This window comes from Hylobates moloch, unplaced genomic scaffold (assembly GCF_009828535.3).
Source record: "Hylobates moloch isolate HMO894 unplaced genomic scaffold, HMol_V3 SCAFFOLD_10, whole genome shotgun sequence".
NCBI classification, from domain to species: domain Eukaryota; kingdom Metazoa; phylum Chordata; class Mammalia; order Primates; family Hylobatidae; genus Hylobates; species Hylobates moloch.
Window position 1 is genome coordinate 42,642,629 of NW_026652285.1, and position 27,325 is coordinate 42,669,953.

The window sequence follows — 27,325 nt, forward strand, 5'->3', positions numbered from 1 at the left end:
TGCCTCCCAGTCCATCAGAGCCAGAGGGATCTTAAAGATGACCTGATAGAGTGGCCACCAAAACTGAGGAGCATCAAAATCAACTGGGGAGCTTTCCAAAAAACACAGATTCCTCAAGCCCAGACTCTGAAATTATCGCAATTGGTCTGGGATGGGCCCCAGGAATCTGGGGATGTCACCCATATGTGAGATCTATGGATTAAATCCATTCTCCTCCTGTCAAAGATGATAAAAATAAGAACCAGCAGAATAAGCCCACTTGCCCTATATCTCACAGTGTGTAAGAGGCAGAGCAAAGCTCAGATGTGCCACACATCTCCTCCAGCAAAATCATCTCTAGAAAGTGAAACAAAGAAATGAATCCTACACCAAGGGCTTAATCTCCAAAGGTGATTAAATATGAACATGTCTGTGTCTAGTTCCTTATAGGAGCAGGTAGGTCTGGCAAGGTTTCATGGGTTCTTCCATTAGCAGAGGGAAGTGCTGTTGGAAAATGTTCCTGGTCTTTGAAGTCATTAAGTAACAAGAGCATCTAAGGCCAGTGCAAATTAAATCAAAGTCTGTTTTTATACCTTTTTTTTCCAAGTAGCTTTTTAATAGAGACCAAGTCATAAGAAAAAAAAAAGAAACAAAGAAAGAAAAGAAAATCTATTGGAGAAGTAGAGGAGGCATTTGGGAATAAAGGGAAATAAGGCCTTATTTGAACCTACAGAGTCACCCTCACGTCATCTATGTCATTGCAGCCTCGAGCCTTGCAGTGTCTCTGTACTTCTGTACGTCCAACAACAACTTATTCAGAGCCTGTGAACTAAATCCCTGTCAAGCTAAAGATTTTTCCCTGGAAATTTTGGTAGGGATGATTAGTATAATTTCCCAACTTCTCACGACAAACCCTTCTGATGTTTGGAAAGCAGCTCATTATCAGCTGTGGTTTTGGCAATCAAATCACATAGAAACAGCATGCATTGTCTTCATGATTAGCACAGGCAGCAACAGAATCTGCAAGAATGACCTCATAATTCAAGTGTCCACACCCTTAGCAGAGCTGGGGGTCCTCTCCAAAGACTGTCCAGGGATCCCACTAGAAAGATAAGGCCCGTGCTTTATCACTAAAGGCCAATGTCTGACATGATCTTTGGCTCAAATGGCAAAATTGTACTTGAAAACTCTGGAAAACAGCAAGTTTAAGAGCAGCTCATAGGCACCCCACCCAAAAACCTACATTATCAATCTACAGTTGTTTTGAAACATGGATCTTGGAGGAGAGTGCTGGGAGTCTACTGCGTTTTCATTTTCTCTGGTTTACTGACCTGAGGCTGCAATGAAATAGATAAGGGTGATTCTGCAGGTTCAAGGAGAGCCTCATTTTCCTTTATTCCCAAATGGTGCCTCCTCCACTTCTCCAATAGATTTTCTTTTTTCTTTCTTTCTTTCTTTTTTTTTTTTTAAAGACTTGCTCTCTGTTAAAAAGCAGAAAACTTATGGAGGAGTGGTACTTTTAGCTTTTGCATATCCTCTTCTCAAAGAGGGTTTGATAGACAGCTGGGGACAAGCTTGAAGTCACAGAGGGAAGAAGATGATTTAGGGCAGGAAGTGGATGGGTCACAGAAAATCCTCCCCAACCTCACAATTTTGCAAGAGCTGACCCTGACTAGATCTAATTGTTCTTTACACCAATTGTTCTCAATTTTAACGCATTTAAAAACCAGCTTGGGAGGGGGTGTAAAAATGCAGATTCCTAAACTCCAAACTTAGAGATTCTGGTTCAGGAGGCTTGGGGTGGAGTCCAGGAACCCACATTCTTAACAGGCTGTCTGGCCGTGTGGATGCACATATTTGGCCCCAACACTGGAAAACACAGTTGACACTCTTGAGGATGTTCAAAACAAAACTGGTGGACTGCTTGTTGCTTTTAGCTTTATGACCTTGAGTAGGTCATCTTAACATCTAATTCTCCCTTTGTGTGTTGTAATACCTCTCTCACATAGATATCCTGAGATATCTTGCTGTAATACCTCTCTGACATGGATATATATGAGGTAGGTGTGAGTGTATTTTTAGAAATGTAAAAGCAACATAAAATTTAAAACATAAATCATCATAATCCATTTTTTTCCATTTTCATTCATTTTTAACCTATCTTTAGAACATGCTGGCAAATTGCTTCTGAGGATTCCGAATATGAAATAAAAAGTTCCCAGAGGTTCAGATTATGATACTGTGCAGTTTGGGACAGCTTTCAGTGAAAATCAAACAGTCTCTAAATATAATAAAGAGCAGCACGAATTTACAATACAGTGAGTTTTAAATAGGCAGCCACACTGCATAAGACCAACATAAGGATGGGCAGGAATATGCCTAAGATTAAAACATCCTACACACTTACAGAGCAAGTAATGTTCATTCTTACTGTGCCAGGCAATTTGCTCAGACCCAAGCAAGATCCCAAATGAAAACCACATTCAATTTTGAAACAAATTTTATAGTTACAATAATTTCTTTAATTTTCTTCTATTATTATTAAAGAAAGTGCCCACAAAACAGCATTTTTCTTTGAAAGCATGAGAGGCTATGTTCAGTCCCTGCTGGTATCCTCACTAGGTGTTGAATATAGTCACCTCCACCATGACTCCACAGAGCTCAGGTGAGGTGCCCAGCAGGTCAAAATGACTGGTTCTGACTCTCACCTGAATTAGACCTGCCTCATTTGAAGACATTCAAATATGTCCTAATTTTACAGGGCAATCCATTGAAGTCAAGTTTCCAAGAAATTACATCAGTCTTTGCAACAAATTTACAATGGCATGACCAAAACTTGGTTCTTGAGCAAGTGTTTTAAAGCAAAGCATGATGATTTACAGTTCAAGTTCTCACAAATGCAGAGAAACCCAGGTGCAAAGGTGAGTTTAGATAGACATCAACAATAAATTAAAAGTGCATCAAATTCTCTTTCTCCACTGTCAAACTGAGACATGTTTTTCCTGGTTTTCCTTCCTATTGAAAAGGAAAAATAGGACATGACCAGCCTTTGTTACAGATATTTAATTGCTAACAACCAACCCATAGCAACAGCCTGCTAATAGGTTTCTTGCCTCCATAGTTCCTTCATGGAGCTTACATTCCAGAGATCTTTGGATTTTATCTTGCTTAAAATAAATTCAAATTCCTTCCTCTGTCTTATAGGGCTCTGCACAACATGGTCTTTATTTGGGACCACCTTCCCCATTCCTACTACATTGGCCACAAAAGCCTGTACCTGTCTTCAAACACGTCAAGCTTACACCACTGTTCATTCTGGAATGTTTTCCCAGGACTGCTCCTTTTTGACAATGGGATCTTTGTTCAAAGTCTGTATATTTCACTGAGACCTTCTCGTCTCACCCAGTTTAATGTAGCTGTCCAATCACTGTTTGTCATGATGCCCTAATTAATTCTCTGTGTAGGATTTAACTGCAGCTGATAGTTTTATTGAACATTTACATTTTTGCTCATTATTTTCTTCCTCAAATGAAATACAAGCTTCACAGGAAGAGGGATCTTGTCTGAATTGACCATTGCAGCATCCCTTGTCCCTAGAACTGTTCCTGGCACATAGGAGGCCCAAAAAGATTTGCTGGCTTGGTGAATATGGAGAACACTGAGGTTGCCTGATTAATGTTCAATCTTGAAGAAATCTTAGGGTTCAAGCATTAATTAGGCTTAGAGATATGCCACTTGCAGACTCAATTAGTTTAAATCACTGTCCTCTGCTGGGCTAATTTAGTTAAAATATGTCTCAAGCTTTTCATTTGTTCTTTGTAAAATTTAATATTAAGCATATTATTAGAACAGCGTTACTAAAATTTGAAACACATCCCAATGACTTTAAGAGGTTTTGACTCAATGCACAACCATCAACTTGAATATACAAGAGTGCAACATATGTCACTGGGCTTGAGTTCATCACTGCCTAAATTACTCTCTGTTAATAAATTCAGCAGATTAATTCTTAAGCACATTCTTTGGGCAGTATATCCAATGCTACCCTGATGGTCCAAAAAGGCTTTATCTGAGTTACTTGATAAGGGGATTAACTTGGATACTGGGGGAGACTCAAACATTAACTACCATTTGAATGTCATTCTAGGTTTAGGAAAAAGCAATTTGTTAAGTACAGGTCATGCCAAATTTTTGTTCAAGCCTTTAGATGAGGTTACTATTTTTCTAGAATCAGCTGCTAGATTCTAAATGTGGTTCACAAGCTTATAAGGTCAGTGAAGAGCAGCAAGCATATTGGTGATAGATGTGGTTATGCTGAAGACAAACTGAGCTTCAGCCACAAGCATGGACCAAAAAGTAAACAGCAGTGCCTCAGATTTTGGCCACAGGGGTCTTTCTATTGCATGGAAATAAACTGTTTTGTTGTTGTTGTTGTTGTTGTTGTTGTTTGTTTTTTGTTTTTTTTTGGCTTTTCTTTTTCCACAAATGTACATTAGGAACTGTTAGTACTTTTAAAGGATGATATAAAAGCCAATGGGGGAATCCATTAAATAAAATTCAAGTCAGTATTCTCCATTTTAATGTTATCACTCTTCCCATTAAAAATGAAGAGTCACATACTCATTGTGTGTATCGCAATATACAAGAATAAGAAATAACTGTAAGCTAAACTGCATAAACAAACATCTCCTGAAAAATATGGAATAGAAAAAAACAAAACATGCTGCCCCCTTTATCTGTCAATGAATTTCTGAGAAGCACCTGGCACTTTTGTCCATTTATATAAATTTACTCTTTAAGACTCGGCCAAATCTCCTGGAGAGAATGAAATAGAAACATAAGCTTTCAAACCTTAAGAAAAGAAAGAACTATTATGATTTTATGTTCATGTCCTAAGGCACATTGCTATCCACAAAAGCCAATGGCATCTTGGCCCATATTTATCTACCTAAAAATGTCAGCCAGTAAGCCCCCAAAGCTTATAATCCTGAGGCCAGTGGGAGAAGAGCAGCACCTATAGAAAAACAACAACAACAACAACAAAAAAAAACTTGGACAATTTCTGAGTTATTATTTTAGATAATGCTTTTACTTTTGCAGATTTCTACCTCAGTAATTTCGGCTGTCAATGCTTAAAAGTGCCTTCCAGTCACTATTCAAAACCCTCATACAATGCTGACCTACTCTTTATTCTGAAACTAATGCACTCTGTGGGCATTTCTTAAGGCACTTCAAAAGCAGGTCATTAGAAAGAATATAAACAGAAACACGCTACATAATAATTTCCAAGAATATGGGCACTCTAAATGTGAGAGAGAAGTTTTTAAATATCCAAAAAATTACACTGTTTTTTCAACTGTGAAGGGTTGCCTTTTTGTTGTTGTTGTCATCTTATTTGATTGTCTTGAGGTTCATTATAGTTCAATGCAGTAAGATTCACCCTGGGGTTTTTATTTTTTCTTCTCTCTCTCAGTCAGATTGTGAAAAATAGTTCTTCCATTAACTAGATCTCTAGAGAATATATCCTCCCCCAGCTGGCTTGCATGGGAAGGCAGACTTTCTAATTTTATAGCAAAAACAGAGAATTTGTGGGTAGGACATGCTCACTGAGTTCATCTGGACCAGTTCCCACCCTGACTGTAGGACTCCTCTGATGGTGTGTGTGCCATCTGGGTGTCAATTTGTTGTGATAACCTAAACGACTTTCCTGGGTGACATAATGAGAAACCAAGTGGAAATAGTGTTAATGCCATGAAACACATATGATGGCTACTCAAAAACTCTAGAACCAAACTTTCCCTTTCTCAAGACCAAATTCTCTGTTTAACTCCATTATCCTCAGGGACTCTCTCCCACACCCAAAGTAACCAAGAGAGATCCCAGAACACAGAAAGAAGCTTGAGAATGGAACACGAATTGGTCCCACAACTAGAAAAAATAAGTCTGAAATTCCTCCCTTTGTAGTCACCATTAACTGTATCAAAAGGTGTGATGCAACGGCTAACAGGCACTGGTGGGGGAATGAGATACCTGAACATGGTAGACACACCCTAAGGTGACCCAGTGACCCTCCCTCCTCCTGTGTGTGCTTTTGTGTAATCCCCTTCCTTTGAGGGCAGGTGTGACCTGTGACTTGTTTCTAATCAATAGAATAGAACAAAGATGATAGGAAGTCACCCCCATAACTACTATATAAGACATGGTTTGGTGTGTTGGAGTGAGAGGATCTTCTTGCTGGCTTGATGAGGTAAGCAGCCACACAGAAAAGAGCTGTAGGTAGACTCCTGTCTACAATTAGCAGAAAGCTAAGTCCTCAGTCATACAGCCACAAAAAATATAATTTCTACCAACAAACTTAATGAGCATGCAAGTAGATTCTTCCCCAGCCAAGCCTCAAGATGAGAATGCAGCCCAGGGCAGACACCTTGATTATGACCCTGACCTGTGCCCAGACTCTTGCCCCATGGAAACTATGAGATAAGGAATGTGTATTGTTTTAAGCTGCTAAATTTGTGATGATGTGTTTTGCAGAAATAGAAGACTAATACACTATGAGAAGAAATAAAGGTCAAAAGTCTTATTTAAACTGCCCATCCTTAAAGTGAATTGGAGTCAGTCTACGTCTGGCTGGAGAGTTCTGTGCTAATCCCGCTCCTCTGAAAATAATCACAGGAAGAAATATTCAGACAGTGACAGGCAGAGTAACCTGAGTGCCATGGCAACCATTCCAAAGAATACCTATTAGCTTCCTAGAGGATCTAGGTTCTGAGATGAAAAGCTTATTAACCAGAAGAACTTCTTAAGCAGATAATGAAAAATAATGGGCATAGTGACATGCTCTAAAATCTTATTATACTATACAGGAAACTTCTAAGTAGCTTGACTTAAAATTCCTAGAAATGCAGAACAGTGAGAGACAATCAATTTGTCTTCATCTTCCTATAACTCGTGTTTTTGCAAATAAGTTTCTATTAAATCTCCATACCTGTGAACTCATGTAATAGTTCTGGAGTAAAAGTGAGTTAAAAAGAAAGAATGCCTAATATGACCTTCTTAAAGGCATTGTTACAGGGCTGTGATATTTCATGTGTTAATCTCCTCTTATATTAACCCACAATTATATTTTTTAGGCTTTTAATGATTTCTTCATAGCTTTTTATAGAATGACAACTTCAAAAATTAACCACATAAGATTCCTTATAGAAAACTATACAAAAGGCAACTTCAGAATATGTGAGCCCTACAGTAAGGGAGCTAAAGTCTGAACTGAAACCAATGATAACTTTTAAACATATCCAATATATGTTCAGGATTCCATCAATCTTCTCCTTAATTTACCCAATGCCAGCATCAAGTATTTAATTAATGACAAGATTAGTATTTAGAATATTTAATTCTTAAATTTTGACTTTACATTATGATTAGACAGCTGATGTTAATGTTAACTCATGCCTGATTTAACCATTATATATGCTACAGGTTTAAATACTATCTAAACTTCCTTTTAGCACTAATAGTTCGTGATTAACATCATTTCTGAGCAATATTTATTAAACATCTACAGGCATTAAGAATTCACATGAAGTAAAAACAGGCATAATATCTATGAAATGATGACAACAAGTTGCATAAGATGAAGTCAGAATCCACATTCTGTGTTATGGTAAAATATTGAAATTCCAGAAATTTCCAGAGGGACAAAGCATGGCAAAGGTCTGGAAACTGACAGTCCAGATTGACAGTCAGCTGTGCTTAAGGCAAGCCAAAGGTCTAGAGCCTGGGAGTTCAGTCGAGTTAGGGGATATAACCATCAGTCACTCAACATATTACATATTCATTGAGCACTGCTATGTATTGACCCAGTTCTAGTGCTGGGCTTACCCCAGTAAATGAGACTGTCAGGGTCCCTGCTTTCCCTGCTTGCATTCTGTTTAGGGGACAAATAATTAATAAGCAAGCAAACAACTGATTAAGATAATTTCAGATAGTGGAGAGTTAAGTCAATTCAAACAAACATATTAGTGAGGTCCTACTCCCGGCCACACAGTGTCCAGGTGCTTGAAATACATTAGCAAACAAAGCAGATATAGATTCCCAACATCATGGAGATCACACTCTACTAGGGAAAAGAGATAATATTACAAGTCATAATAAGTATTAAGTTATATACCATGTAAAAAAGGTAATATGTGCAATATTTTTAAAAAACCAGGAAAAAGGTGAGTGGAAGTATATATGTGAAGGGACTGTGGGTCACAATTCAAAAGGGGGCAGTCAGGGTAGGCACCAGTAAGTAAGTGATATCAGAGCAGACTTGAAGGAGGGAACCACAAATGCAAAGGTGCTAAAGCAAGACTGAGTTCAGCATGGAGGAACAGAAAGAAGAACGACTGGGCATAATGATCAGGGGATGGGGCCAGCAACGTGGGCAGGGACCAGATCACACAGAATTGAGTCAACAGGCCAACTTTGATCCCTAATTGCTCCCCCTCTCTGCTACATTGTTATCCTCTTCCTGTCTATGGACCCTGCTCATCAGTTTCAAACACATTCTAATATCTTCTGTCTTTAGAAAACCATTCCACCCTCCTGGCCGCCACTGAATGTCTACCTTCCTTCTCAGCGACTTTTCTCCAAGGAAGGGTCCAGACGTGCTGCCTCTACCTCCTGGCCCTCCTATTTACCCTAAAGTTTACTCCAATTGGATCACTCCCCAACACTTCTCTTGAAGGTCACCAATGATCTCCACATGTCCAAATGCAAAGGACACTTGTCCTTTTTCTTTTTTTTTGGCGCCCGCCACCACGCCAGGCTAGTTTTTTGTATTTTTAGTAGAGACGGGATCTCGGCTCACTGTGGTCTCGGTCTCCTGGGCTCGCGCCATTCTCCTGCCTCGGCCTCTCCGAGTAGCTGGGACAAGCGTGAGCCACCGCGCCCGGCCAAGGACACTTGTCCTTAACTTATCAGGCTCTCTGCTGCCTCTGGCACACGGCTCTCTTTCTAGAAACACTCCCCTCTCTCCATGACAATACCACCATCCTCATTTTCTCCTGTATCTGTGGCCTCTCTTCAGCTTCTCTTCTTAGGAGTAACCCATAAATAAACATAGGTGTTCATGTGAAAAAAATACGTGAAGGCTTTGGTTAACTGAAAGTTCATTCATCAGCCCTGATGGCCTTGGCCCAGGGCAAATCACTTAGTCTCCAGGGGACACTACAGTCAGTAGATAGAGCTTCAGAACAAGTGAGACCTGCCAGGGCTTATGCTTTTTAACTGAATGATCTTGAGCAAGACACATATCTCCAGGACTCAGTCTTCTTACCTGTAAAATAGGGATTTTTAACAGTGGCTTTGCACGACTATTATTAAGATTAAACGATTTATCCTTTCCAAGTTCTCTGGCCAATGCCTGGTACTTGGTAGATGCTACTCTGCTGTTAGTGTCCTCCTGAAGCTCAGAAAAAGTACCTTTTGGCTAATGTCCAGAATCTACAAAGAACTTAAACAAATTTACAAGAAAAAATCAAACAACCCCAACAAAAAGTGGGCAAAGGATATGAACAGACACTTCTCAAAAGAAGACATCTATGCAGCCAAAAGACACATGAAAAAATGCTCATCATCACTGGCCATCAGAGAAATGCAAATCAAAACCACAGTGAGATACCATCTCACACCAGTTAGAATGGCCATCATTAAAAAGTCAGGAAACAACAGGTGCTGGAGAGGATGTGGAGAAATAGGAACACTTTTACACTGTTGGTGGGACTGTAAACTAGTTCAACCATTGTGGAAGTCAGTGTGGCCATTCCTCAGGGATCTAGAACTAGAAATACCATTTGACCCAGCCATCCCATTACTGGGTATATACCCAAAGGATTATAAATCATGCTGCTATAAAGACACATGCACACATATGTTTATTGCGGCACTATTCACAATAGCAAAGACTTGGAACCAACCCAAATGTCCATCAATGATAGACTGGATTAAGAAAATGTGGCACATATACACCATGGAATACTATGCAGTCATAAAAAAGGATGAGTTCGTGTCCTTTGTAGGAACATGGGTGAAGCTGGAAACCATCATTCTCAGCAAACTATCGCAAGGACAAAAAACTAAACGCCGCATGTTCTCACTCATAGGTGGGAGTTGAACAATGAGAACACTTGGACACAGGGTGGGGAACATTACACACTGGGACCTGTTGTGGGGTGGGGGGAGGGGGGAGGGATAGCATTAGGAGATATACCTAATGTAAATGATGAGTTAATGGGTGCAGCAAACCAACATGGCACATGTATACATATGTAACAAACCTGCATGTTGTGCACATGTACCCTAGAACTTAAAGCATGAAAAACTAAAAATAAAAAATAAATAAATAAAAAATAAAAAGAAGAAAGAAAAAGCACCTTTTGTCTGAATAACACAGGAAAGAAAAATAATATTAAAGGGAAGAGAAAGAAAAGCTATCATTAAACTGTTCTGGGTGGAGTCACTGTTAATGACCCACAAACAAATTAACTTTCTTTGCCTTATAAACCTAAAATTCTTCAGTTGGAAAGAGATTTCAAACACATTAAATCTCTTCAAATATCTTTCTAATTATCAACAGGAAGCAAATATTAATCATTACTGAATGCTCCAATGTCCCTCTCCCAAAGGTGTCTTATTTACTTTTTCCTTTATTGAGAGAGAGTCAGTACAGGGTAGGAGTGTATCCCTACAGCCTGGATTTAAATCCTGCCTCTCTACTTCTGAGCTTCGAGACTGTGTACGGAGGACCTAAGCTTCCTGTGCTGCAGTTTCCTCAACTATATAATATGAGACTAATTATAGTACTTATGGGATTGTTTTAAAAACTAAATGAGTTAATATAGATGTAGTGTTTACAACAGTTCCTGGTACAATGTAAACTCTCAACAAAGATAAAGATCACAACAATAATGACCACTACTATTATTAGTTCAACTACTCTTGGGGTTCTCACTTCACACCCATTAAGTGATTTGGAATCAGATACATGAAGTACTTGTTCATACTTACCATTTTGCTGTATAGAACAATCCATATTTTAAAAGAAATAGATGTTTTGGGGTATTTTCTTTCAATTTGCCTCTCTGGATCTACTGCCTCTCAATTCTGTGATCCAAAAGAATGATATTCTGTATCATTGGGCTTCCTTGTCCTCTCACTTCTGGTTGGGTTAAGCCAATGGGACACATTGGCAGGAGACAGGAGAGAGGCAAGAAAGTAAGGTCGGAGTATCGATTCCTCTAGCTCCCTCCCTGCTGGGTCATCGTGGTCATCAGCCCCTCCTACAGGCCACAGCTCCTGCCAGGCTGCCCTCCCTAACAGATATAGCTACTCTGTCCAGGGTTTGAGAATCTTCCCTCTCTCTCTCTTTTTTTTTTTTTCACCAGTAACTGTGTCTTTTATTTTATTTTATTTTATTTTATTATTTTTTTTTTAATCTCTTGGCCCCTTCAGGCCTAGATAGGGTTAAAGCTCCCCACTGTTGCAAACCTCAGGATGCCTCACCATCTCTTGTTGTTTTATGTAGTCCTGAACATATCTTTTTAAAGAGTCTCTTCATTAAACTCTTCTAAATTACCTGATTCTTTCCTGCGGGAACCCAGACTGACACATAGGTCATGCTTTTCAACATACAGCCATGCAAAACATGAAGGAAAGGTAGCACCTGGAATACTTTCTATAAGTAGAAAGCAGCAGTTGAGCCAGAAGGCTGAGACTCTCTCCCAAAGCACTCCACTTCAAACTCTTTTGTCATCGGAGCTGGGTAGTTCACATGCAGGGCAAAGTGAGGGACTCTAATCTTCTTAGCATTTGCCATCTCAACTGACCTTTCATTCAGGTAAATGTTATTTCCTCTGACAACTTGAAGGATGAGAGGACTTGCTGGTACTCTATCTCTCAAATGATCAAAGTTTCCTCTCCATCTGCATTCAATCCACTGAGATATTTGCTACCATGCCCTTGAGAACAAGTTCAAATACAAGTTTCTCTAATACTACTGCTCCTTTTCTAAGCTGGCCTAGCAGAACTGGAGTTAAAAGGAGCATCCTGAAGTTCTCCCTGTTAGCAACCAAGCCACAGATAATATTCAATGCTCCAAGTCTGCAACTCTTAATTATAACCAGAAGCTTAATTTTAGAAGGTGACACCAGCATCAGCTTTCAGCTTCACAATCTGAACTAATCATTAATTGCATCTTTAGGTCAAACTCTATGAGAAAGTTATTCAGTAAATGAGAAGAGGAAGCAGAGCAAGATGGCTGAATAGAAGCCTTCACTGATCATCCTCCCTGCAGGAACACCAAATTGAACAACTATCCACACAATAAAGCACCTTCATAAGAACCAAAAATCAGATGAGCAATCAAAATATCTGGTTATAACTTCATATCAGTGAAAGAGGCACTGAAGAGGGTAGGAAAGACAGTCTTGAATTGCCAACACCACCCCTCCTCCATCCCCTGGCAACGACCGTGTGGTGTGGAGAGAGAATCTGAGCTTAGGAGAGGGAGAACACAGTGACTGAAGAACTTTGCATTGAAACTCAATGCTGCCTTGTTGCAGCAGAAAGCAATACCAGGCAGAACTCAGATGGCACTCATGGAGGGAGCATTTAGACCAGCCCTAGCCAGAGGGGAATTGCCCATTCTAGTGGTTGAAACCTGAGTTCCTGCAGGTCTTGCCACTGCGGATTAAAGTGCTCTGGGGTCCTAAATAAACTTGAAGGAATGAAACATGCCTATAAGATCTGGAAAACAAGCTCAGAAAGGCAAATCTAAGAGTAATTGGCCTTAAATAGGCGGTAGAGAGAGAGATAGAGGTAGAAAGTTTATTCAAAGGGATAATAACAGAGAACTTCCCAAACCTAGAGAAAGATATCAATATTCAAGTACAAGAAGGTTAAAAAACACCAAGGAGATTTAACCCAAATAAGACTATCTCAAGACATATAATAATCAAACTCCCAAAGGTCAAGAATAAAGAAAGGATCCTAAAAGCAGCATGATAAAAGAAACAAATAACATACAATGGAACTCTAATACATCTGGCAGCAGACTTTTCACTGGAAACCTCACAGGCCAGGAGAGAGTGGCATAACATATTTAAGGTGCAGAAGGAAAAAAATTATTCTAGAATAGTATATCTGGTGAAAATATCCTTCAAATATGAGGCAGAAATAAAGATGCTCCCAGACAAACAAAAGCTAAGGGATTTCATCAACACCAGGCCTATACTACAAGAAATGCTAAAGAAAGTACTTCAGTCTGAAAGAAAAGAATGCTAATGAACAATAAGAAATCATCTGAAGGCACAAAACTCACTAGTGATAGTAAGTGCACAGAAAAACACAGAATATTATAACATTATAATTGTGGTGTATATCTTGAGTAGAAAGAATAAAAGATAAACTAGTCAAAAAAAAAACTATAACAACTTTTCAAGACATAGTACAATAAGATATAAACAGAAAAGAAAAAGTTTAAAATCAGGGGATGAAGTTAAAGTATACAGTTGTTATTACTTTTCTCTTTACTTATTTCTTTGATTACGCAATTGGTGTTAAGTTGTGATCAGTTTAAAATAATTAGTGTATTATCTACGAGCCTCATGGTAACCCCAAATCAAAAAACATAAAACATATACACACAAAAAAGCAAGAAATCAAAACACACCACCAGATAAAAATAACCTTCACTAAAAGGAAGATAGGAAGGAAGGAAAGACCACAATACAGCCAGAAAAAAAAAAAAACAAAATGGCAGGAGTGAGTTCTTACTTATCAATAACAATATTTAATGTAAATGGACACGATTCAATAAAAAAACATACAATGGCTGAATGGATTAAATGATCTGTTGCCTACAAGGAACACACTTCACCTATAAAAACACACACAGACAGAAAATAAAGGAATGGAAAAAGATACTCCATGTAAATGGAAACCAAAAAACAGCAGGAGTAGCTATACTTATATGAGACAACATATATTTCAAGACAAAAACTGTAAGAGGAAACAAAGAAGGTCACTCTATAATGATAAAGGGGTCAATTCAGCAAGACAATATAACAACTGTAAATATATATGCACCCAACACTGAAAACTCTCTGGGAAATTGGCTGGGCAAAAACTTCTTGAGTAATATTCCACAAGCACAGGAAACCAAAGCAAAAATGGACAAATGTGATCACATCAAGTTAAAAAGCTTCTGCACAGCAAGGGCAATAATCAACAAAGTGAGGAGACAAGCCACAGAATGAGGGAAAATATTTGCAAACTACCCATATGACAACAGATAAATAACCAGAGCTAAAACAACTCTATAGGAAAAATATCTAATAATCTGGTTTAAAAACAGGCAAAGGATCTGACATTTCTCAAAAGAAGACATACAAATGGAAAACAGGTTTATGAAAAGATGCTCAACATCACTGATTATCAGATAAATGTAAGTGAAAACTACAACGAGGTAGCATCTCATCCCAGTTAAAATGACTTTTATCCAAAAGACAGTCAATAACAAGTGCTGCTGAGGATGTGGACAAATGGGAACCCTTATGTCCTGTTAAGGGGACTGTAAATTAATACAGCCACTATGGAGAACAGTTTGGAGGTTCCTCAAAAAATTAAAAATATACTTACCATATGATTCAGCAATTCCACTGCTAGGTATATACTCCCAAAAAGGAAATCAGCATATCAAAGAGCTATCTGCACTCCCATGTTTGTTGCAGCACCATTCACAATAGTCAAGATCTGGAAGCAACTTACATGTCCATCAACAGATGAATGGATAAAGAATATACATTCTGTAATCACAGCACTTTGGGAGGCTGAGGCGAGCTGATCACTGGAGCCCAGGAATTTGAGACCAGCCTGGGCAACACAATGAAACCCCATCTCTATAAAAAGTACAAAAATCCTGGACATGGTGGCATGTGCCTGTAGTCCCAACTACCTGGGAGGCTTAGGTGGGAGGATCACCTGAGCCTGGAGAAGTTGAGCCTGCAATGAGACATGATGGCACCACTGCACCCAAGCCTAGGTGACAGAGTCCGAGCCTGTCTCAAAAAAAGAAAGAGAGAGAGAGAGAAAGAGAGAAAGGAAAGAAGGAAGGAAGGAAGGAAGGAAGGAAGGAAGGAAGGAAGGAAGGAAAGAAAGAAAGAAAGAAAGAAAGAAAGAAAGAAAGAAAGAAAGAAAGAAAGAAAGAAAGAAAGAAAATAAATGTGATACATATACACAATGGAGTACTATTCAGCCATATAAAAGAATGAGATCCTAAATGAAATCCTGTCATCTGCAACAGCAGGGATGGCACTGGAGGTCTTTACGTTAAGTGAAATAACTCAGACACAGAAAGATAAACTTCACATGTTCTCACTTATTTCTGGGAGATAAAAATTAAAACCATGGAATTCACAGAGATAGAGAGTAGAATGATAGCTGCAAGAGGCTGGGAAGGGTTAGGGAGGATGAAGTAGGGATGATTAATGGGCACAAAAATATAGTTAAATAGAATAAATAAGATCTAGTGTTTGACAGTACAACAGGGTGACTACAGTCAACAATAATTTATTATGCCTTTTAAAATAACAAAAACACTATAATTGGATTGTTTGTAACAGAAAGAAAAGATACATGCCTGAGGTGATGGATAGCCCATTTACTGTGATGTAATTATGACTCATTGTATGGCTGTATCAAAATATCTCATGTGCCCCATGAATATTTACACCACTATATAACCATAAAAATTGAAAATTAAAAATTAAAAAATATAAATTCTTGTAGGCTGCTTTAGGGATAAACCATTGGCCCAAATAAGTAAAATAGATGAAACATGCTTCCATACCGTGGCTCAGCAGACACAGGCTGAGAAGCAGTTTGAATAACAAGCACAACTTCTAATGCACAGAAGATGTACTTGTCTTGTATAACACTTTCTGCCAGTTTAATGTGGACCTAAAACACATAAAAGTGCTATAAAATAATATCTTCGAAACTGTCATACTTTTAAAATGACAATTATGAAAAATAAATGTTGAAGTTACATTTTAATAGAAAAGCTGGATCATGCCCAACACTGGGCCAGATAGGAGAAATTCTACATAGGAAAAAGGAAGGCAGGACATATGAAATAGAGAAAGGAAGAAAAATCATGAATGTGAGATAATGAATTATGTGCTATAACAGCTGACCTCACTGCTCAAATACAGCACATAATTCATGAGTCATGACATTACCATGAATGCCTTCTTGCAGAATTCACAACTGAGCAGCATTGGCAAACTTTGAATATGGTGTTGTTTCTTTCTTTCAAAAGACAACACATCTGATGAACAGTAATTTTATTTACTAGAGATATGTTGCTAAAGAGCTGTATACAGATTTTTGTACAGGTAATCATATTTTAAATGCACTAGGGTGTCTAGCTTTATGAATGAAATGCTCAAGTGCATATTTTTTGTTTTTGTTTTTGTTTTGAGATGGAGTTTTACTCTGTCATCCAGGCTGCATTGCAGTGGCACAACCTCAGCTCATTGCAACATCCGCCTCCTGAGTTCAAGCAATTCTCCTACCTCAGCTTCCCAAGTAGCTGGGATTACAGGCATGTGCCACCATGCCCAGCTAATTTTTGTATTTTTTAGTAGAGATGGGGTTTCACCATGTTGGCCAGGCTGGTCTCGAACTCCAGACCTCAGGTGATCTGTCCACCTCGACCTCCCAAAGTGCTGGGATTACAGGTGTGAGCCATCAAGCGCATACTTTGTAAAGTGAATAATAAAGCCCTTGCCCTGACCCTCTCTTCATTTATGTGTACAAGATTAAATAGATGGTTTGTGTTTGCATGCAGGTATGTGCATGTTTAAATAGTTTAAAGAACCATTCAGGTATCAAGTCAGCAAATGAATCAGAAGTGATTAAAAATCACATAAAATTTTTACTAAGACAAGACAACCTTGGTGTCTGTCTAGGCAAGTATATGCAAGATCTTTTTCTTTCAGATGCCTCAGTGCCCATTCAGAAGATTGATGGAAAAAACATACAAGGTGTATGTTTTTGAAATTTTGAATTTTGAAAATTAAATTTTTGAAAATTAGAATTTCAAAGTTAAATTTTGAAAATTAAAAATTAAAAAATATAAATCCATGAAGTCACATGAAAATAACAGAAATATATAGACAGGGACAGAGCTTCTCAAAAAACAGGACCCATGCCCCATTCTCAGGGTCCCTAAAACTAAAAGAGAATTTATATATATTTTGATTTTTATGATAATCTAATCCTCAGCTCCCATCATGTTCATTAAATTATGATTTAGAAATAGAAAAACTTCTATTTTACAGAGATAGTTTACAGTTAAAAGATTTTTTTTGGCATTATTTTCATCCATCTATTCTCAACTGAGTTCTGTGGCTCACTGAAGTTGTATTAGTCTATGTGAATTTTTCTCTTTTAAAAGGGAGTTGTAATCCTGTTGTATTGAATTTGAATGAGAAGGATCAATATGAACTTGTGATGCATTTTATCTTACTCTGCCCATTAAATTGGCCTAGAAATAATGAACGACCTAGTAGTCCCAAAAGATTGAGGTCACTAAATACCATTTCTCACTTAAAGAAACTAAGGTTCTCAGGGAAAGTAGCTGATTCCAGGTCAAAAGCAGAAAATATAAAAGATGAACCTGGAACATCTCATTACACCAGGAGCAAAGGAGCTATCAAACAGCACAAGGAGTATGTCAAAAGGATTCAGGGCCACCTTTAATAGGCTCCTACTGTCCAAAATGAAATAGATTAAAATATATCAAATGTGCTTAAATTCACAGTACTAAAGTCAATATTAACAATAAAACTTGCCTTTCTCACTGGTTACCTCTTGGAGGGTGTGAGCAAACCAACTTCTTATTTTGAAAACTGGTAAATAAAAAGAAAGAATCAAACATTTACTCTGCCTTGCTAGTATAAATTATATGTCAAGTAACCAGAGAGTTGACAAGTGTTCCTCCTTATAGAAGTCCAGCTAATAAATGAGGGAATAGTAAAATCTGAATGTCATCATTTTTAAATCCCCAATAAATTAATACACTTAGAAAAAGCACTTATGAAATAATATTGCCAAAAATCATCTAAATGGAGTCCAATGAAGCCTCTACATCTGTCTACTAATTTAGATAAAACATAGAGAACAGAGCATATGAAATGACAGCACAGGGGACAATCAGCAAAACCCAGACCACAGAACATCCTACAGGAAAAATTGACCATTTTTTCCTCAACAAATAAATTACTAAGGGAAAAGATAGATAACAGAAAAGATTAATAAAATAAAGTGTTACCCAGGTGTAATGCCCATCTATTTTGCATATGTACCGCTCCTAAAGCCATTACTTACACACATGCTCACACATTATGTGTGCATATTTAAACAAAAAATGTTGCTTTAAAACTTACTAGGAAACAATGACAGTTTTAGAATACAGTGTCTTATGATTAGGAAACTATAAAATAGTGTGAGCCCTCACTCCTGGGAAATAAAGCAAATCTGGAAAGCTTAGGACAGGAATGCTCATCTGGGGCACAAGTATTCCTTGGGAGAAATTTAGAATTGCTGGGAGTCATATAATTTGCAAATGCTTGGTTAATAATACGTTTACATTTGGAAAATTAAAAAAAAATTAATGTATATAATAATGTTACAGAGTCAACATTTTGACTCTGTAATATTAATAATTATCCATATAATAATATTACAGAGCCAACCAAGCACCAGAGCCTGTGCTGAATGTTATATATATTACATAACAGCCACAGGAAAAGGTATTAGTATCCCTATTTCTCAGAAGACAGAAACTGACCTTTCCAAGGCTATATAGCTAGTAAAATAAACATATACACTCACCATCTCAATATGTTCAGAAAAAGCATTTCACAAAACTCAACTCCCATTCATAATAAAAACTCTCAACAAACTAGAAATAGAAGGAAAGTTGATAAAGAGCATCTGCAAAAAACCTGTAGCTAACACCGCACTTAACAGTGAAAGACCACTTCTCTCACCATTTCAATTATTTCAATTCAATATTGGTGGTCCTAGCCCGTGTAATAAGGAAAGAGGAGAGGGGAGAGGGGAAAGAGGAGAGGGGAGAGGGGAAAGAGGAGAGGGGAGAGGGGAAAGGGGAGAGGGGAGAGGAGAGGGAGAAAGAGAGAGAAAGAGAGAGAGAAAGAAAAAGAGAGAGAGAGACAGAGAAATAAAGTTGGTTGCAGATGACATAATCATTATGTAGAAAATACCAAGGAATATACCAAAGCGATAAAATAACTGAGTTTAACAAGGTCACAAGATACAAGGTCAATATATGAAATACATTTTAATATACTAGCAATGAACAGCTGGAAGTTGAAATTAAAAAGAAAATACTAAAAACATGACATACTTAGGAAAAAAATTAACAAAATATATTCATTGAAAACTATAAAACATTGCTGAGAGAAATTAAGGAAGATCTAAATAAATGGAGAGATATACCATGTTCATGGGTTGGAAAATTCAGTATTATTAAGGCATCAATTATGCCCCAAATGATCCATAGATTCAACATAATACCAAACAAAATCCCAGCAGACTTCTCTGTAGAAATTGACAAGTAGATTATAAAAGTTATATGGAAATGCTAAAATCTGATTCTAAAATCTACAAGAAAATGCAAAGTTGGAGGACTCATACTACCTGATTACAAAACTTAGTATAAAGCTACAGTAATCAAGACAGTGTGATATTAACACAGGATAGACATATAAATCAAAGAAACAAAATGAAGCCCAGAAATAGACCCACCATATATGGTAAGATGATTTTCAACAAAACTGTTAAGATAATTCAATATGGAAATGATAATCTTTTCAAAAAAGGGGTATTAGAACTGAATATTCATATATGAAAAAAATCAACCCTTCCCTCTCATTATTCACAAAAATTAACTTAAAATGGGCCAGAGACTTAAATGTAAGAGCTAAAGCTATAAAACTTCCAGAAGAAAACATAGCAGAAAAATCTTTGTAACTTTGGGCTAGGTGAAGATTTCCTTTTTTTTTTTTTTGACGGAGGCTCTTGCTCTGTCATCCAGGCTGGAGTGCCATGGCGTGATCTCGGCTCACTGCAACTTCCGCCTCCCGGGTTCAACCGATTCTCCTGCTTCAGCCTCCCAAGTAGCTGCGACTACAGGCACACGCCACCATGCCTGGCTAATTTTTTGTATTTTAATAGAGATGGGGTTTCACCACGTTGCCCAGGCATGAAGATTTCTTAAACAGGACACAAAAAATGTACAAACTATGAAAGCAGAAGTTAATAATTTGCACATCATTAAAATTAAAAGCTTCCATCCTTTGAAAGACAGTGTTAGGAAAATAAGATGAGTCATTGACTAGAGATAATATTTGCAAACACCTATGTGATAAAAGACTTATACCTGGAATACATAAAAAACCCTTACAACTCAATAAGATGACAAACAATCCACTGAAAATACAACCAAAAGATTTAAACAGATGCTTTAGTACAGAAAAGATATGATTGGACAATAAGCCCATATAAAGACACTCAACATCATCAGTCATCAGGGAAATGCAATGCATTATCTCTACAACCTAACTAGAATACCTAAAACTAAAAAGCCTGAAAATTCCAAGTGTTGACAAGGATGCAAAACAACTGGAAATCTCATAAATTGCTGGTGGGAAATCAAAATGGAAGAACCACTTTGGAAAACAGTTTGGCAATTTAATGGTTAATTTTATGAACTAAATTGGCAGAGCCACAGTGCCCAGATATTTGGTCAAATATTATTCTGTATGTTTTTGTGAAAGAAAGAGAGAGAAAGATAGAGAGAGATAAACAGAAATAAAGTTGGTTTCTTCATTTGCAGATGAAGGTGTTTTTTTGAGGAGATTAACATTTAAATGGTAGACTTTGAGTAAAGCAGATTACCCACTATAATGTAAGTGGGCTTCATACAATCAGTTGAAGGCCTTATGAGAACAGACTGACCACCGCCTGAACAAGAAGGAATTCTCACAGCAGACTGCCTTTGAATTTGAACTGCAACTCTTCCCTGGGTCTCCAGCCTTCCAGCTTGCTCCGTGGATTTTGGACTTACCAAACCTCCACAATCACACGAACCAATTCTTTTGGCTAAATCAACCAATTGATCTCTATATATACATACATGTGTATACACACACCCCCCCCCCCCCCCACAAACACACACAGACACACACACCTCCTCCCCCCTACACACACAGCCTGTTGGTTCTGTTTCTCTGGAGAACTCTGACTACTAATAGAGGCAGTTTTTAAATCAAATTAAACAAATACTCTGCACTTACATTTGATCCAGCAATCCTACTCATAAGTATTTACCCCCTACAACCCAAAATTGTTTGTGTAGACAAAACAAATATATGTCTACACAAGCTCCCCATGAAGACTTTCTTCACCTTCCAAGTCTCAGTAACTTTGCTGTCTTCAAGGCCAATAACCTCTTTTCCACACCTCTCTCCTGGCACACAATGGGGTCAGAGTCAGTGACAATTTGGTTGAAAGAACTAGGAGTCACTTAGGCTTAAGTATATGTGAATTTACTAACAAGGACATGGATAATATATGGAATTCAAGAGCATGAAGTGTAGCTGGGCCTCAGGAAGCTTTGGGACCAAGACTGGCACATCCCTCCTCCTCATGGACCCATGGGCTCTCATTTATGTTTCTTTCCCTTTATGTCTGCCTCATTCCTCTCCCTCCTTCTTGTTTCAGGATACTTCTCTATGCACATGAGCCAAACACGGCCCATGCAGCCCAGCCCTGCCTGGACTCCTATCACTTTATAAAGCTTCACATCCAAATTCTCAGGATAAAGAATCCCATGGTGGCCGGGCACGGTGGCTCACGCTTGTAATCCCAGCACTTTGGGAGGCCGAGGCGGGCGGATCACAAGGTCAGGAGATCGAGACCACGGTGAAACCCCGTCTCTACTAAAAATGCAAAGAAAAAAATAGCCGGGCGTGGTGGCAGGAGCCTGTAGTCCCAGCTACTCGGAGAGGCTGAGGCAGGAGAATGGCATGAACCTGGGAGGCGGAGCTTGCAGTGAGCCGAGATTGCGCCACTGCACTTCCAGCCTGGGCGACAGAGCGAGACTCCGTCTCAAAAAAAAAAAAAAAGAATCCCATGGATTCATCTTGAGGTCCATTGGCTATGGCTTCAGAGCTCATATCCCAAAACCTAGTGCAGGACTAGCTTAGGAGACAACTCTATGGGAAAGGAATATGGAGCAGAGAAGAAATGATCAGTCTCCTGGCCTATAAGACCCTACCTGAGCTGATCCCTGACTGCCATCCTTAATACCATTGTAGTACCCACTGTCTCTCAGCTTCTTGCTATTATCCAAGGACTCCAAGCATGCTCTTGCCTCAAGATCTGTTTTTGTGTTTGCTGTTCCTTTTGCCTAGAAGGCTTTTCCCACAAATATATGCAGGGCTTGCTCCCTCACTTCATCAGGCCTTGGTTCAAATGGCCAGGCCTTCCTTGACCACTACAACCCTATGTCACACTCTTTGACATTACTCTGCTTTATTCTTCCTCAGAGCATTGTAAAAACATGACATGATCGTGTGTATTTACTTATTAATCTGCTTGCTATCTGTCTCTCCCACTAGAATGTATAATTGATGAGAGTGAGAACTGCTATCTTCTCTACCGTATCTCCAGGACTCTTAGTATCAGGTACAGAATAGATGTTCCATAAATGTTTGTTGGATAAAGTGTTAATTTTAGATGCCTGTTTTACATGCTTACTAATTGAATGACCACCACCACAGTCCATATATCTCCACTGATAATGTCCCATGGAGGGGCATTTCCTACCACGTTCATGCCAGTATTTTGCACTCTTTCAATATTGACACTATTTTTCTCATCCCCCAAAATTCTTCTGTTGGTTCTCAATAAGTGATTTAATTAAATTCCTCTTTAGCCCATTTACATTCTGGCAGCTCCACGAATGGCTTTCCCCATTCAAAAAACCTAAATGCTCTCATTAGAGTCCCATTTCTAAGAAGCCCTATAGGAGCCCAGCAACCCTCTTCTTCTCTTTCCAACTTGGCCATGTCTCAGATGGGGCCCCAAGAGCTTAAGCTTCTTTGAACTCACCCACAAATAATTGGTTTGAGTAGAGGAAGTTGGGGATGTCTGTGGAAAACCGTGAACTCATGCTGGATGGAAAGCCAGGGTCCTAATGGTGACACCCCTTGGAAGCAGACTTTATTCGTGAGTAGTGGGGAACCATTGATGGTTTCTGAGCAGGAGTAGGTAATGAGAGATGTGCTTCAAGAAGATGTCTGGTAGCAATGGGTAGAATGATAGTGACTTGTGATTATTCAGGGTAGAAGATGATGATGGCCTATATAGGGCTCTGGAAACAGAGACTGCTGCAGAAAAAAAACATGGTGGGAAGAATCTATAGAATTTGGAAAGTGACTAGTAGTATATGTGGGGATGGGAGTAGGGGGCTGGGGGTGGGAGAGGTGTCAGATGCTGCCAAGGTGTCAAGCCAGAAGTCACTGGATAGTTTGTTAGGATATCCATGATAATCCTCAAGATGACCGTTTCAGATGGATGTCGGAATGGAAAGGAGATACTGAGAAATTAGTCAAGGGGTTGAATAATTATAACTTGCATGTTCTTTATTGCCTCCAAAGCATTTTCATCTTATTTGATCCTTACTGGCTCATGGGATAGGTAAGTAAGAAAGGCTGTAACTTTGTCCAAGCCACAGGGGCCAACAGAAATGAGGTCAATTTCTCTAACATGATTGAACAGGAAGCTGTTTAGTTATTTGAAAACATCAGTTAAGGCAAGATCTCATAACAACATGACACAAGCAAAACATTTTTCTTTCATTTGGCCACCCACTGCCTGAACCGAGTTATGTGTTTGGCAAGTTCACCACTTTGTGAGTCCAGGTTGGGCAAGGCAAGATCGTCTACCCAAAGTGAGAGAAAAAAAGCTAGAGACTTGCTTGCCCAGTTTCCCTTGCAGCTAGAGAAAAGGCTGAGGGAGAAGTGAGCTCTGCCAACCAGGCAGGCTGCACGGAGGCGGACTGGGAGCTTACATTATGAAAGGGAGGGGGGAGCTCGTGCTCTCTTCAGCAGTGGCAGAAGGGTGGCCTTGTAGCTGCACACTCGACACAGAGGTAGCTTTGAGTATGGCAGGGCCAGCAGCTGTGATTAAGATCCTGGCAGAGAGGTCACGTGGCATCGAGAGCTCCCTAGAGGTGGCATTTTCTCATCAGACCAGTTCTGGGGTCTGGTATTGGGTGCTGCTCCAGGAAGCTCAGCCGTCATTCAGGCTCTCCAGTTCTCCCAATTCTCCAGCTGCGCAATCACGTATCTGCTTAGCCAGAGTCACTTTCTGTTGCTAGCGTCTAAGAACTCTGACTGATACACCTTAAAACTATAAATGTTTTATTTTACTTTAAATATCACATGGATAGACATACTCACCAATCTTACCACCAGTTGAAAGCAAGTCCTGTGACATATAAGCAAAATGAAAATAGGAAAAGTTTTATTTTGATAAGCATCCAAGAGTCATTTTCTAGATTTATTAAAACTCATTTATAATATGAAGTTTTTTTATAGAGGCAGGATACAAAATAGTAAATATGCTGTATTTGTTGCACACACAAGAAAAGAATATGCCCAAATGTTAACAGCCATTATCTTGGGGTAGTGGGTAATGAGGAATTACTGATTTCCTCCATTCTGCTCATATACAGTTCAGAAATTTTCTGCCATGCATGTGTCATTATTGTATGATAAAATATTTTTAAAACATAGAAAACAGGTCTGTTTTCTTCTGTAATTGTGCTGATCATTACTTTTCATCTCTGTTGGAGCATTTTAGGAGCAACTTCCTTACCTTGGTCTGATGTTCTCAGAAGGGATTTGCAGGGAGTAACACTCCAGGCCTCTCTACCCCCACCCCACTCCCACCCTACTCCTCAACATCCACCCCTTCTGGAGAGCTTAGGAGGAAGTCCTAGACAAGCCTGGCTTCAAGCCTTCCTTGCTCCTTTTCACCTCTGTCTGCCCACAGAAGGGGGCATTCTGGTCTGCTCTCCTGCAGGTAAGTTACCAGGCAAGAACTGTCCCCCCTGCACCAGGGCTGAGAGCATGAGTGACACTAATTCCAGGCAGTCTTTAGTGGCCACACACCTAAGCCACAGTTTCCAACTGGCTTAATTAGTAACAGAGCTCCACTTGTCTCTTGCATTTTATTTCTCCTTTGGTTCCTAAAATGGGAGGGGAATTGAAGAAGGTAATATAGACACACCCAGGCACCAAAGGAACTGCGATTAACACTATTTTCTTAGGCCTCTCAGTGCCCTCCATGAATAAGTCCTGAGACACAGGGGAATGCAGGATGCTGAATGGGTTTTCAATTGCCTATAACCCTGGGGAGAAAACGCTCAACCCCCAGTATGCTGCCAATACTGCCTGCATTTTCCCTTTTCACTGCCTTGCTGGGAAGTGCATCATTGCTTAATATTCAGGAATTCCCTACCAGGATTCAGTGCCTTAATAACATCAATATAAAACCTCAATTATGTAATAAAATATCCCAGACTGGACCCTGAGGTTTCATTAGTGGCAAGACATTTTAATGGGATTATAGCTTTTTGTTGGTGTTGTTCAGAAAGCAGACACTGTTCAAGCCTGGAAAGCTTATCCATTGATCTTAACCTTTTCCTTCACAAAATATATGAAAAGAAAGCAAATCATGGAATCTCAAATTTGCAGTTCTACCTCTGCTATTTTATTATTCCTTGCCTCCTTCAGATAAAGTATCTAAGTCTCAGAAGTCATTACTCTTAAATTCAAGCCATGAAAACACACCCATCTTCCTAAGAGTTTATCAGCATTTTGCAAAGTAGCTGGACACAGCAAGTACTTTAAAAACCACAGTAAAGTAGCGAGCCAACTTCCAAATATTACACATAATTGCTATCTGACAGCTTTCAGGGTAGACAACAACCAAAGTCAGGTTTCCTGACTATATTTTCCTCTAACTTACTAAGTTATAATTCAAGGTCACATAACAACAGCTTAGGATATGCATGCTATTAAACAGAAAGCAAACCTCATCAAACACATAACTCTTAAAAGTTGCTTCCTTAGTGCACCAGAATGTATGCTATAGAAATATAAAGACATGAGCACACCAAGACAGAATAATACTATTGAGCATTTGAAAGTCTTCAGCTAAAATGTTTCCAACAGCACTGTTTCTAGGAAATCAAACAAAAGGTGCTTAATGAACAGTGAAACTGTGATAAGTCCTTTTTAATAAAATAGGCAGACTGTTGACTGGGATTTTGGTGGGTGGTCTGTGGGGGATAAGAACACGGGGTTGATAAAGACAGGCTTTAAAGGCAGGACTGCATGGCTGGCAAGCTTTGGCTGTTGCTGCCTAGGTTGGGCTATGCTGCAGCCGCCCCCACCACTGCACTCTCTGGATCAGAAATGGAAGGTACCTCGATGTCTTTGCTTATAGCATCGGACAGATGAAGGGCTGGTTACCTGCCAGGAAGTGAAGAGCGTGGTTAAGAGTCCTCTACGCTAGGTTCTCACAGTCACCAGCTACTAGACTCTTGGCTACAACATTTCTCACCAAGAGCAGTGTCCTTGGGGGAAAACTAAAGACGGATGAGAAAGGGGTTAGGAATAAAACTCTTTCCTAGAGACCAGGTCAGAATACATAATGGGTTTAACTTCACAATAAAGTGACAAGGTGCACTTGAATAAGCCACCCTGATATACGGAAAGCACTGGGCACAGAAGTAACTTTTCCATTGAATCAGGAGTTGATCCCATAAACCTTACTATTAGCCAAGTTTACATTTATGAACATTTTACACACACTACTCAGCTATATATTAAAGATAAAAATTGATAAAATACTTATACTTTGGTAAGCCATATCTAAAGCCACTTCTCTTTTCAACCTAGTTGTTCATTTCACCAGTGGGCAAAAATCATTATTTTTAAAGGTTTCCAATTTAAGAGCACAGACCACCCAGCTATTATAGAGCTCTATAGTTTAGCCCTCAAAGGTGACTCCCAGATGCAGTTCAGGGATGGTCTGAACCTTTGAACAAGGGTAAATCCAAGCACTCTAACTCCTGGTTCCCTGCTCTATCCCTCATCCATGCCACCTTTTTTAAGCATCCATATGAATTAGTGAATCT

General features: G+C 39.0%; 1 protein-coding gene across 5 annotated transcripts in view; it reads right to left on the minus strand.

Annotated features, from left to right (window-relative positions):
• Positions 1 to 27,325, minus strand: part of APBA1 (amyloid beta precursor protein binding family A member 1) — a 247,906-nt gene that overhangs the window by 196,845 nt on the left and 23,736 nt on the right. Inside the window, exon 1 of one of the 5 annotated variants that reach the window (XM_058444843.1) lies at positions 15,872 to 16,504. The exons of the other annotated variants lie outside the window; for them this stretch is intronic. The gene's annotated coding sequence lies outside the window, so the exon portion shown is untranslated. Of the gene's footprint in view, positions 1 to 15,871; positions 16,505 to 27,325 lie in introns of those variants that run through there. 5 annotated transcript variants of the gene reach the window in all.